This window comes from Lissotriton vulgaris, unplaced genomic scaffold, assembly GCF_964263255.1.
Source record: "Lissotriton vulgaris unplaced genomic scaffold, aLisVul1.2 SCAFFOLD_2441, whole genome shotgun sequence".
Classification (NCBI taxonomy): domain Eukaryota; kingdom Metazoa; phylum Chordata; class Amphibia; order Caudata; family Salamandridae; genus Lissotriton; species Lissotriton vulgaris.
Window position 1 is genome coordinate 65,378 of NW_028250788.1, and position 16,160 is coordinate 81,537.

The 16,160-nt window shown below is 46.8% G+C and overlaps 1 pseudogene; it reads left to right on the forward strand.

The window, feature by feature from the left end:
- Window positions 1-13,829: 13,829 nt before the first annotated feature.
- Window positions 13,830-15,511, forward strand: LOC147663113 (uncharacterized; annotated as a pseudogene).
- Window positions 15,512-16,160: the final 649 nt, after the last annotated feature.

Consider the following 16,160-nt stretch of genomic DNA (forward strand, 5'->3'; position numbering starts at 1 on the left):
GTCTATGCCTGGAGTCCAACGAAATTCTGGATCAATCACAATCCGCGTTTCAACCGGGTTTCAGTACCGAGACTGCCATGCTCGCTGTAACTGACTCGCTCAGACAGAAAATACACATTGGAGTATACTGATCCTTCTAGATCTCTCCGCGGCTTTTGATACCATCTCACATTTAGTGCTCGCGGAGAGACTAGCTTCCTGTGGCATTCAAGGGACAGCCTTGAAGTGGTGGCAGAACTTTGTCAGACAGAACGCAAACTATCATGCTAAGGCCATATCTGTCAGAAAAACAATCATCTAGGCAGGGCCATAACCCAGGGCTCCTGCCTAAGCCTAACATTATTTAACATATATATGGCACCTTTGGAAAAAATTATAGAACAGCTAGGTTTTGAGATAATTTCATATGCTGATGATACTCAGCTTATATTTACTATTGGCCCAAAGATAGAAGCAGAGAAATTGCGGTTCTCCAGCAGAATGCTTGTAATCTCTAGCTGGATGACACAGAACTGCCTCCAGTTGAATTCCGGAAAAACCGAGGTCATGCTAACGGGGAAAGCCTTAGCTAGCTGGTCTGATGAATGGTGGCCCTCACAATTGGGACTAGCTCCTGTTCCTAAAACATGTGTTAAAAATCTAGGCCTAAAATTAGATCAGTCATTAGCCATGAAAGACCACATTGCTGCCACTACTAGCTCCTGCTACTATAGTATGCGTTTACTCTGCAAAATTCTTCCCTTCTTGCCCACTAATCACCGCAGAACCTTAGTTCAAGCGTGGTCATCAGCCAATTAGACTATGGTAATGCTCTGTTGGCGGAAGTGGGAGAGACCCTGCTTACTAAATTCAAGTGATTCAGAACACGGCGGCCAGAATGTTACTGACTGGCCCTGCTGGCTCCCCTTCTGCTCCCTTGCTGAGAGAGCTGCATTGGTTACTGAGCCGCCCTGCTGGCTCCCCTTCTGCTCCCTTGCTGAGAGAGCTGCATTGGTTACTGAGCCGCCCTGCTGGCTCCCTTCTGCTCCCTTGCTGAGAGAGCTGCATTGGTTACTGAGCCGCCCTGCTGGCTCCCCTTTTACTCCCTTGCTGAGAGCGCTGCATTGGTTACTGACCCGCCCTGCTGGCTCCCCTTCTGCTCCCTTGCTGAGAGAGCTGCATTGGTTACTGAGCCGCCCTGCTGGCGCCCCTTCTGCTCCCTTGCTGAGAGAGCTGCATTGGTTACTGAGCCGCCCTGCTGGCTCCCCTTCTGCTCCCTTGCTGATAGAGCTGCATTGGTTACTGAGCCGCCCTGCTGGCGCCCCTTCTGTTCCCTTGCTGAGAGAGCTGCATTGGTTACTGAGCCGCCCTGCTGACTCCCCTTCTGCTCCCTTGCTGAGAGAGCTACATTGGTTACTGAGCCGCCCTGCTGGCTCCCCTTCTGCTCCCTTGCTGAGAGAGCTGCATTGGTTACTGAACCGCCCTGCTGGCGCCCCTTCTGCTCCCTTGCTGAGAGAGCTGCATTGGTTACTGAGCCGCCCTGCTGGCTCCCCTTCTGCTCCCTTGCTGAGAGAGCTGCATTGGTTACTGAGCTGCCCTGCTGGCTCCCCTTCTGCTCCCTTGCTGAGAGAGCTGCATTGGTTACTGAACCGCCCTGCTGGCGCCCCTTCTGCTCCCTTGCTGAGAGAGCTGCATTGGTTACTGAACCGCCCTGCTGGCTCCCCTTCTGCTCCCTTGCTGAGAGAGCTGCATTGGTTACTGAGCCGCCCTGCTGGCTCCCCTTCTGCTCCCTTGCTGAGAGAGCTGCATTGGTTACTGAGCCGCCCTGCTGGCTCCCCTTCTGCTCCCTTGCTGAGAGAGCTGCATTGGTTACTGAGCCGCCCTGCTGGCTCCCCTTCTGCTCCCTTGCTGAGAGAGCTGCATTGGTTACTGAGCCGCCCTGCTGGCGCCCCTTCTGCTCCCTTGCTGAGAGAGCTGCATTGGTTACTGAACCGCCCTGCTGGCTCCCCTTCTGCTCCCTTGCTGAGAGAGCTGCATTGGTTACTGCCCCGCCCTGCTGGCGCCCCTTCTGCTCCCTTGCTGAGAGAGCTGCATAGGTTACTGAGCCGCCCTGCTGGCTCCCCTTCTGCTCCCTTGCTGAGAGAGCTGCATTGGTTACTGAGCCGCCCTGCTGGCGCCCCTTCTGCTCCCTTGCTGAGAGAGCTGCATTGGTTACTGAGCCGCCCTGCTGGCTCCCCTTCTGCTCCCTTGCTGAGAGAGCTGCATTGGTTACTGAGCCGCCCTGCTGGCGCCCCTTCTGCTCCCTTGCTGAGAGAGCTGTATTGGTTACTGAACCGCCCTGCTGGCTCCCCTTCTGCTCCCTTGCTGAGAGAGCTGCATTGGTTACTGACCCGCCCTGCTGGCGCCCCTTCTGCTCCCTTGCTGAGAGAGCTGCATTGGTTACCTGTAAGGAAGAGATCCTTTTTCAAAATCTGTTGTCTCACTTACAATGCGCTGAATTGCAGAGGCCCTTACTATCTACAAAAGAAACTCACCTACCATACACCGAACAGAAATCTCAGATCCAGTACGCTAGGCCTTCTACAGGTTCCTCGTATACGTTTGAGTCAGACTGGTGGAAAAGCTTTTTCGTATCTGGCCCCAAGATACTGGAGTAAACTACTGCTGTCCCTAAACAGAATTTCCATTTACAGCACCTTTAGGAAACAACTAAAAGCATTCCTGTTCTAACTCTGTTCTGACTTTCAGTTCTCGGGCCAAATTTCTAGGCGAGCGCTGAGATGCCCCCGGGTGAGTCATGCGCTATAGAAATTAACTTAACATAACAAAATACATAACATGCCTGAATGTAGCTAACCCAGAACCCCTAAATGTGCGCTGCCAGCTTTGCTCAGTTTGACTTCTAATTATTATAGCAGCGCTCCAGCACTTGACAGCTCAGGAAGCCATAAAAATGTGTGACTTTGCATTTCAGTACAGTGATGCTGCATTGGCGCTAGGCAGCTAAATTCAGCACCAGCACAGGGAGAAATGCAGGGCTGCACCGTATTCTTGTAAATATGGTGTAGTCCTGCATTTCAGAAGTGGAGAGCGTGGCGTTAAACCAAGGAGGCCAACGCCGTGCTCCACCACTTCCTTGTAAATATGCCCCTTAATGTCACCAGCCTGACCTATTTAATCAAGAGACAGAAAATCCTCTTATTTCAGAGGATGCACCACCTTGATGTAGCATTGCTCCAGGATACACACCTGTCACCTAGTGAACATGATACATTCAGAAGGGATTGGATGAGTACGGTACTACGTGCCAGCGGGATCCAGACTACCCTTACACACCCATCTACTCCTTTGGAACATGGGGAGAGTGGGTTGGACACAAATCCCTGGGGTTTCCACACTGCAGGCATGGCGGGACCCCCGTGGGCAAATATATTTTTGCCAAGGTTCAGATTCTCAATGAGTCTTTGTGTGTGGGCTTTATCTATGCCTCGGCGGCTGACCAAACTCCTGCTCTCCTTTGGACAGCCAGGGTATTCATGAGGGGGGTGCTGGAATATGGCACCTTGACAAGTCCAGAAACCATACGACCAGGCAGCCCCGAGACCGGTTCATCCTCTCTGACATTATTGATGATCATGCCTTGATGGATCCATGGTGATTGACGCACCTGAGGGACGCGGACAATACTTTCACCTCCTGAGTCCATTGTAAATGTTTACGTCTTTATCCTCACAAACAGTACCTCTGATCATGATCTTCGGCAACTTGACCATAATCTTCGACTGTTTCAAACCCTTCAGGCCCATTGGCGTATGGATACAGCATGGTATAAAGCCCCTGAAGACAAGCACAGGTGGTGCCAATATCTGAGCCAGTACTTGGAGGAGACCGCTGGGTCCATCTCCTCTGCACAGGTGCTGTGAGCAGGCAGGAAGGCCTCTGAGAGGCAATTTGATGAATGATTTGGCTGCCTATAAGTGCCACTGTGAGGCATAACAGTGTTGGTTGACTGACCTCACGTTTCACCTGGCTCAGATGTATAACGCATTGCTGACACCTACTCTTCTCAAGGAGCTGCTTGGGGCCAAGTATGATCTGAACTCTCCTTACACAGTGGAGGACCAGATGGATATGCTCTGTGAACGATATAGTAGGGGACGGTGAGTTGGCCCCCTTTGCTACTCTCATGCGTGATTATGGGCTGCCACAATCGCATCACTGACGGTACTGACAGCTCATGCAGAGCCTGCCACACAAGCTGGGTGCTCCCTCTTACGATCTAGAGACTGACCCAATGTTGCATTATATCCTGATGTGGAAAGGATTCAAGGAGACTATGGTGGGATTGTATGTTACAGCTGCGGACAGCCTTTTATCAAGCACCACTGCCCACACTTTATGCTGTTTGTGGGAGCAGAGACTGTGCCTACCACTCTCTGAGCAGGACGGGCATGACCTTTGGAAAGACCACGGCAGTTTCCTCCAGGAGGTCAGGTTGAAATTCAGTTATTTCAAGTCCCTACACCACTGGCACTGGACGTTGGAGTGTGTCTATAAAGCACATACGGCAGACTATTCCACATGCTGGAGGTGCAGACGGTGTGACGCAGTTGCCTGTGACATTTTGCATTTCCTGCGGACTGTATAACAGTTTGTGCTGCTACGGCTCCATTTGGGATACCTTGATGACCAACCTAGGGCTGGCACCGCAATTAATGGCCCGTCTGACCTTGCTTCACAAAATGTCAATATTCCAGGATTTAACACACCATGGTAAGAGTTTTCTGGCTACGGCCTTCGTAGTGGGAGTAGGCCTTTTGGGGGGTGACCATGGTGCCTGGCACCCTGACTTTTCTCTCCTGTTCCCACGTCCCTTCCTCTCGTGTTCCTCTTTGTCCTCCTTCCCTGATAATCTGCAGGATCTTCTGGGCTACATCACCTCTATCTGGACGGGTTATGTTATTTATTGTTTTTCCGGTTATCAATGTCTTCTCACAAGTTCTAGTTTACACAGTATCTTGGACTCTGCTGAATCGATAAACTTTCATACCTGTTATATGCTCATTGTATATGAAAAATCAATAGAGAAATGAGGTATTAAACAAAAACACAGGGAGTGGTGTCTCTTAACATTTGACTTTGACAGTACCAAAGGAAGAAACATTACTGAATTTATAGACATGATGAGAACAAATGTAAAGTGATACGATTGACAACCAAGTCTCACTAAAATAGACATTTAATTTAACATTCTACTGAACTGTGTGCAGTACTCATGGTGAAATATGAAGAAGGTTTTGCCAACAAAATGTGGGACAGAGGGTCTGCTCTGTGATGAATAGTCATGTGTGAAGTTCTAGTTAATCCCCATAGTTTGGAAGAATGGGCTAGGTTTGAGTGAGACTTCAGGCTGACTTCCAAATGTGTTAGTGTCACTCGTGATGAGTGAGGCTTGAGGGCTCTGATGTATGCACGTCTGAATTAATGTTGCTGTCGAGGCATTCAAGGCTGCTTGCATGACAATGCTACAAAGAGTTGACTCACTCACTAATCAGAGGTGTATTGATGACGAGCGTACTATGATATAGGGGCATATGTGAAGGAGTAGAACATTTTCGAGTAGTAAAATGCCCCTCCCCTGTTCTTCAGGCCAGTAACACCCACTCATTTTTATGATACAATGTAACCTGTGTGAGAAATGTCTGGTTCATACTTGGTTGCTCTATCTTAGGAATTAATTGTTTCAAAGATATATTGCTTTATTTTTTGTCAGTGAATCCTTGTTGAGAGAGGATGGTGGTTACTGTAAACAAAACACCAAAGCCTGGAAGAGACCGCTATCTTAATAATTTACGAGACAGTTGTGCTCTTAAACCAGAAACTCAAAACCTAATTAGAACCTACATTTCAGTCTTGTTTGAGGATATAAAACCGTATTAAATATAAGGAATAAGCCACAGACATAGGAAAATTAGAAATAAGCTGTTCCTTCAATTGTCGCTTTGACACATGACCTATGCCTCATTGTCACTGATCTGGTGTATGAAACTCCATGGTATTTACCTCTATTTACTTTGCTATCTAGCACGTTGTGGATTTGAAAAATTGCAAATAAATTATTTAAAAGAATAAATAAGCTGCCCAGTTTAATTGCAAAACTGACCGAAATACCGAAATACTCATATATTCATTAAAATACCAAATGAAATGCAGATATATTCTTTGAAATACAGATATATTCATTGAAATACAGATATGTTTTTTGAAATAGAGATATATTCTTTGAAATACAGATATATTCATTGAAATACAGATATGCTCATTGAAATACAGACTGCCACTTCCAGTTGTCACCTTTCTGTAAATACTCTTTAGACCTCTACATCAGTGTTTGGAAGATGCTCATCTGAAGTGCAGCTATAAATACTTTTTTACAGCAGCAGCAAAGTGTGAGGCCCTGTACTTGAACTGTCTGACCCTTAAAAACATTCCCGTCTGTGACATCTGAAATCCCAGGTCTTTACAGGTATAAATGCTTGTTTGCGTGAAATGCATTCAATCCTGGAGCCTGGAAGTGGCGGTTCAGTCAGCGGCCACCAGAGGGCGCTCCTCGCCTGCTGATGAAACCACTGAGCTTCACATTAGGTGGAAGGGAGAAGGGTTTCCTTTTCCGGGTCAGCGGCAGCACCAGCAGCAGTGCTGACATTACTTCCTCCCTCTCTTGGTGTGTTCAGCCTGCTGCAGAGGAGGAAGGAGCCCTGTCTGGTGGGCAGTTACCACCATCTACAGACCCCCCTCAGACCTCAAATCTGCACCTGCCCCTCCCCCCCCCCCCCCAGCTCCAGAAGGAGGAGAGAGCCTGGACAGGTTTCTGCTCAGGTAGGAGAGCTGCTAACTCACTTGGCTGCAATTTATGAATCCATGGATCAGATTCCCCCCTCCCTGGCATTCATGGTGATGTCAGGAGAGCTGCTGAGGCTGAGCGGGGAGCGGAGGAGGTGAGGCCTGTCCAGGGGTCGGGTGGAGATGAGGCCTGTCCAGAGGAGGTGAGGCCTGTCCAGAGATGCAAAGGAGGAGAGGCCTGTCCAGGGGTGCAGAGGAGGAGAGGCCTGTCCAGGGGTCGGGAGGAGATGAGGCCTGCCCAGGGGTGCAGAGGAGGTGAGGCCTGTCCAGAGGAGGTGAGGCCTGTCCAGGAGTGCAGAGGAGCAGTGGCCTGTCCAGGGGAGCAGTGTCTTTCTTCGGGGCCTGTGCATATCGCCCCTGGGCTCAGGGCGGAGTCAGAGCTGTATGGGGTGCAATGAACTCTGGGCTCCTCTGTCCTTGATGAGGATCCTTCACAAAGAGCTCCTGTGAAAAGCCCCGAGAGGCCTGTCCAGGGGTGCAGAGGAGGTGAGGCCTGTCCAAGGGTGCAGAGTAGGTGAGGTCTGTCCAGGGGTGCAGAGGAGGAGAGGCCTGTCCAGAGGAGCAGAGGAGGTGAGCCCTGCCCAGGGGTGCAGAGAGGAGAGGTGTGTCCAGGGGTGCAGAGGAGGTGAGGCCTGTCCAAGGGTGCAGAGGAGGTGAGGCCTGTCCAAGGGTGCAGAGGAGGAGAGGTCTGTCCAGGGGGTGCAGAGGAGGAGAGGCCTGTCCAGGGGCGCAGAGGAGGAGAGTTCTGTCCAGGGGTGCAGAGGAGGCAAGGCCTGTCCAGGGGCTGCAGAGGAGGAGAGGCCTCTCCAGGGAAGCAGAGGAGCTGAGGCCTGTCCAGGGGTGCAGAGGTGGAGAGGCCTGTCCAGGGGTGCTGAGGAGGAGAGGCCTGTCCAGGGGAACAGAGGAGGTGAGGCCTGTACAGGGGTGCAGAGTAGGTGAGGCCTGTCCAGGGGAACAGAGGAGGTGAGGCCTGTCCAGGGGTGCAGTGGAGGTGAGGCCTGTCCAGGGCTGCAGAGGAGGTGAGGCCTGTCCAGGAGTGCAGAGTAGGAGAGGCCTGTTCAGGAGGGTGGCGGAGGCGAGGACTGTCCAGGGGGTGCAGAGGATGTGAGGCCTGTCCAGGGGTGCAGAGGAGATGAGGCCTGTCCAGGGGTGCAGAGGAGGTGAGACCTGCCCTGTCGGAGGGAGGTTAGAAGAGGTGAAGCCTGTCCAGGGGGAGGCACAAAGAAGGTGAGCCCTGTCCAGCAGGTGCAGAGGAGGGGAGGACTGTCCATGGGATGTAGAGGGGGTAAGGCCTGTTTGGAGGTAGGTGCAGAGGAGGCGAGACCTGTTGGGGGGATGCAGAGGAAGCAAGGTCTGTCCAGGGGGTGCAGAGGAGGTGAGTGAGGCCTGTCCAGGTCGTTGTAGAGGAGGTGAGGCCTGTCCAGGGATGCAGAGGAGGAGAGGCCTGTCCAGGGTGGTGTAGAGGAGGTGAGGCCTGTCCAGGGATGCAGAGGGGGAGAGGCCTGTCCAGGAAGGTGTAGAGGAGGTGAGGCCTGTCCTGTGTTTGGGTGGTTCAAAGGAGGTGGGGCCTCTCCAGGAGGGATGCAGTGGAGATGAGGCTTGTTCGTCCAGGCGGGGTGGTCGAGAGCTGAGTTTAAGTTTGTTAATATTTGTCCCAAGAGATTTGTGGAATGAGTGTAAGTTGCTTGTAAACTGGCCAATTGAAGAACCACAGAGTGAAGTGCCTCAAAATATTTTATTATATTACAAGAGATTAATGCAGAGTTACAGACAATATTGCAAAGGCAAAGACCGGGTAAAAGAGGGCGCATCTTTTAGCGTTGCATCTAGAGGTAGTGCACATATCCAGAAAAATGTGAGGGGCTGCAGACTAACATTCCGGAGGAGATTTTGTTTTACGCAAAGTTCTGTAGTGAGATTTTTGTTACTAAGCAGAAAAATATCAAAGAAAAAATAATGACGGCTCAGACAAAAATGTTCCAGACGGGTGACGAAAGTGGTTCTCGCGGATGCTATTCTCGCTTTGATTCTGGGCTTGTTGCTGTTGTGAATTTGGATATGCACGGTGTTGGTGTGCAGAATAATGATATTCAGTATGTGCATGGAGGAAAAGTTGTTCCTCTGGGTCATGGCCGGACTGGGAACCCCAACCAGGCCTGACAATTTTGACGGCCCAGCTCCCTGCCTCTTTTGTTGCCGGGGGCGATATAGCAGCACCACAGCAAAAGCAGCCGCCAGTAAGAAATACGTTTCCCAGCACTGAAGAATCGGCCCCCACTCTTCCAGCCCCCCGGAGAAACACCCGAAGCCGGTTCCGGCCGGTCTGGCCCTGCTTAGGGTATAGGTTTTACTGACAGTGGCAATTTAAATACCTCAAACACTAATAATGTGCAGAATAAGACATGATCCTTGCGATGTTTGCAGGAACCTGGGAAACTGGAACATGAATCAGATGGCACAGAATGGGATGTCACAGCCAATGGTCCCAGCCCAACTGGCCTCTGTGCCGAGCATGCAGAATCAAAGGCAGGTATATTAGAACATGCCTTCAGTCCCGATAGTCCCAAAGCCCAGTGTAGAATAGAACGCCAAAATTCTTAACAAATTTAAGATTTCAACAAAATTCTTTTTTAATTAATAAGGATTTTCCACAACTTGCATCTACACTAGGAGTTTCTACTGGACTGAATCAGACACAATGACGGTGCCTGAGACGGGAGAAGGATTGCATGCTTGGTGCAGTCCTAGAGGTCACCCAGAATGGCTCTTTTGTAGAAGAAGTAAATGGGAATCCGGCATCACTTTAATCAATAAATGTGCCTCCCGTTCCACAGTCAGACTGACGAGAGCGCCCAACCCACCCCTCTTGGGAAAGGAGTCAAAGTTGTAGGCATTTCTAATAAACAACCAATGAGCTGTCAGCAAATGTTCCCATGCAAATTGAGTCAATGATGAACGGCTAAAAACTTAAACTGTGATTAAGATCCAGTTATTATGTTAGGAAATAACCATGTAAAATGACTTGTGGCTTTTAGTTGAAGAGTCACAATTAATTATTCATTTTGTAGGTGTGGTTTATTAAATTTCATTTTGTTGTGCCATGTTTTCATGAACATTCATTGATTGCTGTCATTTTTACCTCATCATGAACCATGTCAATAATGTGTTCTCTCTGTCTAAAAACGTATAAAATGACTGTTTTGGGATATTTGCTGGAATTGTTTTATTTTATCCTTTTCCTAAAGGCAGACTACATGTCAGTCCTCTTACTGATATTGGACTTAAGAACTTTTTCTTGATTTTTAAAAAGCAGATTTTATGTCAGTTTGCTATTTGATATTATAGAAAAACTTTTTCTTATTTCTTAGCACACATTTGTTGTGGTGGTCTGTCTATTGACTTTACATCAAGAGTTATTTCTGATTCTGGCTTTTGATATACTTTAGATGTTACTTTTATGTGATCCGCCTGCAAATATTATGATAATTATTTCTCTGACTGAGTACCCATGTTTATGCCTTCAGTAATTATTTGAAACCTTTAATATAGCTTTGTAGCTTGTTGCATCTTCAAGGGCAAGGGCCTTTACCAAGGGAGCGGTCCTTTAATGGGCAGTATTGCCTGCTATGGCTGACTATAAGGTCATTAAACTGTTTGCCCTATGAGGGCAGAATGTGTTAATAAAAACAACGGTGTCCCATAGACCGAGGGGGTTGGAACACCTCCGGTACTCCGAACTGCTGTAAGTGGTAATGTTGAACAGCTAACACCCGCATGCAGGACCACTGCGGTTAATAGTTGAACATTCACAGCAATAGCTGTGAAAGGAGGCTGAAGTCAGCCCCCGGTTCTCTCTGGGCTCGGCTAAACTGCTTTTCATCATTCAGGTGAGCCGGGAGATGTAGGAGATGAGCAGAACACCCCCACCTTCCGAGACACCAGTGACACTGTGAGATACGGGGGAAGGAAGGGAGGGCTCCTGTGTGCCCTGCTGCAGGCTGTATCTTCTGCCTTCTCCTGTCCAATCCCTATATTTCAGAGAGGCAGAGGCTGTGTATTAGGACATTGTAATGTTGAGAGCAGTGGGCCTAGATCAGGTTGTATAGGCTGCTGCTGCTCCGTTGTCTTCAATGGAGGTCTAAACATTTCAATGTTCCAAGCTTTGTCTCGTGAAGGGTTTATTTATACTGACCCTCCGCATCATCCCTTCAGATAAGTTATAGATAAAAAGCGCCCACACATTGATGCCTTGTTGCTTCCATTGCTCAGCATTCAAACTCTGCATCAGCTTGAACTTAAATTGCTGTTGCTCCGAGAGCATGGTTTGTATAAATCTGAGTCTGCTTAGACTGATTTATGAACGGTGGGTAGAATTATGTACAAGGACATTAACATACCTTTGCAAACCAGATTGTTTTGATTTGCAAGTTTCATGGTCTGTAAATGGAAAGATGGGGGTTATGAAGAAGTGGACTGGATTGTTAGGGTTTGTTCTCTGAGACTGTGGGTGCTCTCTATATTCACAAGGACCTTTTCCAGCAAAGGATCATGGTTCTTGAACCAAAAAAAAATATGTATTCATAACCAGAGTTGCTTCACAATGGCCTCCAGAGAACAAGAGATTCTTTTGTTTTGTAAGTTCAGGACGGTTATTTGTAAAATGTGATGAAGTTTGATAGTCGTCTGACGCAAAACCATTTCTTTACTTCCTTTCAAGGTATGCTGGGATGACCAGGCAGTGCAGCGTGGCTGCCACCCTTGGAGGAACAAAAAATAAAATAATTGTCTGGTAAGTATTCCTATAACTCTAAGTTTCCTTTTCCCCTGTTTCTTCTTTCTCTATTCCCTTTCTTGATCTGTTTTTCTGTCTCTTCGACTACAATATTTGACTCCCTCTGTGCACTATTCTTGTTGTTATCAAACTTCTGATAATCACCTGATGGAGCCACATTCCACTCTTGGAACATGTTGGGGGGTGTAGTGCAAGTCCAGTTCCTTTTTAGGTCATTTTTGCCCATCAGCTCCTTAACTATTGGCACATTTGTCTCCTCTTCCAGACCACATGATACTATCCTCCCTCTGTCCGTTCTTTCAGCATCTTTCATCTCTGGATCTGACTTCCATCTCATTGCGTCCTCCTAAACTATCCTTTTGTGTCTTATCTACTACAAGCAAAAGACACAGTACATGTGCGTGGACACACATGCACACAGGGCTTGCTTTAGGGTGGTGCGGCCGGTGGAGCTGCGCCTGGTGCTGACCTTGGGGGCATTGGGTTTAGAAGTAACTTATGGCTTCACACGCATCTGCTTCAGAGTTTCCTATGCTGGACCCCTGTAGTGAGAGTGGAAGATAGCCTTTTTTCTCTTTCCTCTGTTTTGTGTTTTTCTTTTCTTGACCCTTTTTGGTTTCCTTTACTGTTGTGCTGTTTTTTTCTCTTGTTCAGGTGTTGCAGTACCCGCGTCCTGTCAGAGGAGTGTGATGAGTTCTGGGCCACAAAGTAAGTCCTTATCATCTGCACAATTTGAAATAGTGAATTCCACTGAGCTAACTGGACACAGCATCAGTCCACAGTGGCATTTAAAGTACTGAGTGCAACAAGGCCAATTCTTTCGTTCAACAAAATGTCCCTTCCTAGATCACTGGAAAAGGGAATAGATTAACAGTCTAGGTGGGCATTGGAGTAAATAACAGCTGATAATTCATTAAAAGAATTACAAATATCTTGTGATGCCAGTCTTTGCCACAAAAATTGTAAATTGATAGTGTTGGCTGAGAATCGGTGTCACAATATATGTGCAACTTGTACGTTTGCTCTCACATCCATGAGCTCCAGTGATCCGAAGCTCCCGATCCACACAGTGTCCAGAGCTGTTTCACCACTATCAGAAATGCTACTCAACTGATTTCCTATCTTGTTTTTGTCAATACTTTCTTTGTGCAAAGTATACAGTCATAAATGTTTTCTTTGTGTTCAATTACAATATCTGACTCCATTTCTACAGGTGACTGAAGCATGAACAGAAAAAAGAAGGTTTAAATTTTGTGAAACACAACGAAAAGGATTATTTCAAGGAAAGTTAAAACATTCTCAAGCTCTTGAGAAGAAACACATTCTACGTGCCAGAAATAGTGAGGATGTTGGAGCAGAAGAATCTGGTGAATGTGAAAGTAGTCAAATCCCTGAAGTAAAATGGCCATAAATGTTTACCAAATGTCCGTAACTGAGATTAAGGAGAACATTGGCCACAATTGATCCCCACGCAGTGCACTTGAGAAAAGTCAGTGATTTAAATTCTGTTTGATGGTTTATGAGAAATGCTTTGGAGACGCAAACCCTCCACAACAGATCAGCACCCGTAGACGTGTTGTGATGTGACAGAACGGTCAAAAAGACTAATATCCTTGGTTTACAAGCGCAAGCTTTTGTCTCTGTCTCCTGGAGACAAGAGGAAGAAAAAGATCCTTTAAAAGAAAGTCATTCTAAATACACTTTCTCAGATGTCGTTACAGCAAAGATGCTGGATTATCTTTTCCAATATAGGAAGATTTCCCCCCACCAACTCTGTCTCTTGGGTTGATCCGAGTGGTTTCAAAGTGTCCTGTAACTTCCAAAGTGGATCATGTACCTGTCTTAGCCACTGAGCAAAAAAGCATATACTGGCACAGCAAGTATAAAAGGGACCGGTGTTACGCTATTAATAATTCATAAACCACCCTGGCATGCCCTAATCAGCTGTCATTACTTGTATGAACAAACATACCTAACAGGCAAACACAAAAGCCCAAAGACCTTATCAGTTTTTTTAAAACTCCTAAATCAAAGGTGATAAACTAGAATCACTAAATAAGACTAATTAAACAAGAGAGAATTCACCCGGGCATAACTTGGAGAAAATGAATCCCTGAGAGGCCTCTTAATCAATACACGGGGCTCCTCAGTGAAAGTTAATAAGACAAGTTAGATAGGTGCCTTCAAAGGTAGGAAAATGATCTCCAGGTAAAAACTATAATTAGTTAAATACAAATGTGAAGAAGAACTTCTGCAGTGTAGTTTAGAAGTTAATGCTGAGTGTAACACAAACAAAAACAGACTCTGGAATCAGATTTAGTCTGAAGATGGCATGTATTCAGGAACAGACCGAATTTGGAGAAACAAACAACTTGAATAAGAGCAATGAATGTGAGAACAGCTTTAGTCATCAATCCCACCTCACTAAACATGAGAAAACTAGTGCTAGACGAAAATCCTATCAGTGTCCCGAATGCCAGAAAGGCTTCAGTCACAAATCCAACCTTACGATACATGAAAGAATCCACACTGGGCGTAAACAGTATCAGTGCTCCGTGTGCCAAAAAAGCTTCAGTTTTAGTGCCAGTCTGATTCAACATCAGGAAACTCACACTGGCCAAAAACCTTATCAGTGCTCTGAATGCTTGAAAAGCTTTACTCGTAAATCCAGCCTTACTGAACATGAAAGAACCCACACTGGGTATAAACTGTATCAGTGTTCTGAATGCCAAATAAGTTTCTATCACAAATCCAGTTTAACTGAACATCAGAGTATCCATACTGGCATCAAACCGTATCAATGTTCTGAATGCCACAAAAGCTTCAGACTGAAAAAGACTCGCACTAGACATGAGAGAACTCACACGGGGGACAAACCTTATCAGTGCTCTGAATGCTCGAAAAGCTTCAGTCAGGAATCCATCCTTACTGTACATGAAAGAACACACACTGGGCATAAACCGTATCAGTGCTCTGAATGCCCAAAAAGTTTCTCTCAGAAATCCGCTTTTACTGTACATCAGAGAATCCATACTGGCCTCAAACCGTATCAGTGCTCTGAATGCTTTAAAAGCTTCAGTAGCAAATTCAATCTCACTTTACATGAGAGAACCCACACTGGGCATAAACCGTATCAGTGCTCTGAATGCCAAAAAAGTTTCTTCACAAATCCGCTTTAACTGTACATCAGAGAATCCATACTGGCCTCAAACCGTATCAGTGCTCTGAATGCTCTAAAAGCTTCATTCGCAAATCTAGTGTCGCTAGACATGCAAGAACCCACACTGGGCATAAACCGTATCAGTGCTCTGAATGCCAAAAAAGTTTCTGTCACAAATCCGCTTTAACTGTACATCAGAGAATCCATACTGGCCTCAAACCGTATCAGTGCTCTGAATGCTGTAAAAGCTTCAGTAGCAAATCCGCTCTCACTTTTCATGAAAGAACTCACACCGGACAAAAACCTTATCAGTGCTCTGAATGCTGTAAAAGCTTCAGTTGCAAATCCACTCTCACTTTACATGAAAGAACTCACACTGGACAAAAACCTTATCAGTGCTCTGAATGCTGGAAATGGTTCAGTCAGAAATCCAGCCTTACTGCACATGAAAGTACCCACACTGGGCATAACCTGTATCAGTGCTCTGAATGCCAGAAAAGCTTCCGACTGAAAAGGAATCTCACTAGACATGAAAGAACTCATACTGGGGAAAGACCTTATTAGATCTCTGAATACTGGAAAAGTTTCAGTTGGAATCTGGACTCACTCAATTTGGGAGAACTTACCTGTAAAAACCTTGTCTTTGGTCTAAATGCCTGGGAAGCGTCTGCTGGAGATTCAGTTTCATTCAACAAGAGAGAACCCACAATGAGAAAGAAAATGATCCGTGCTCTCAATGTGACAAAAACTTCAGTTGTAAATGTAACCTTTCTACGTAAGAGAGACAATGTGGTAGAATAAAAGGTGCTCACTGTAAACACTGAGGAGGAGCTTTCAGCATCAAAAAACATTTACATGAAGCAGCTACAAAGACTCCACTCTATTGATTGTTCTACAAACTGTCTACTGAGAAAAGCACACAGCGAGGGATGGAAATGCTTGAATTAAAATCATTCCTAAGCCACTATTTGGGGCATCATTCCATTCAGTGTGTTTTCCTCCCTGAGTGTTTATATGCAGAGCTCTGACCCACAAAGGCCATTCGATCCTGAACTTTGAGGCCACGCTGCTAGGATCAGGAATGCTTGCAACATCAAACTGTTTGCAGCCATAATGACCCTCACCAGGGGTCTGAAGCAGGAGTCCCTTTGTCTTAGGTCTCTATGGAACCAACATCTGTTCTGTGCCACGGAGGGCTGATCATTGAGAAAAACTAACAGTGATGGAAGGACTGGTCGTTTTTCTCGGCAACATCTCACCACATTATTCTCTAGTCTCCGTGCCACTAAAGACAAGGCCAACCATATGCAAACCATTCTTGGCCCC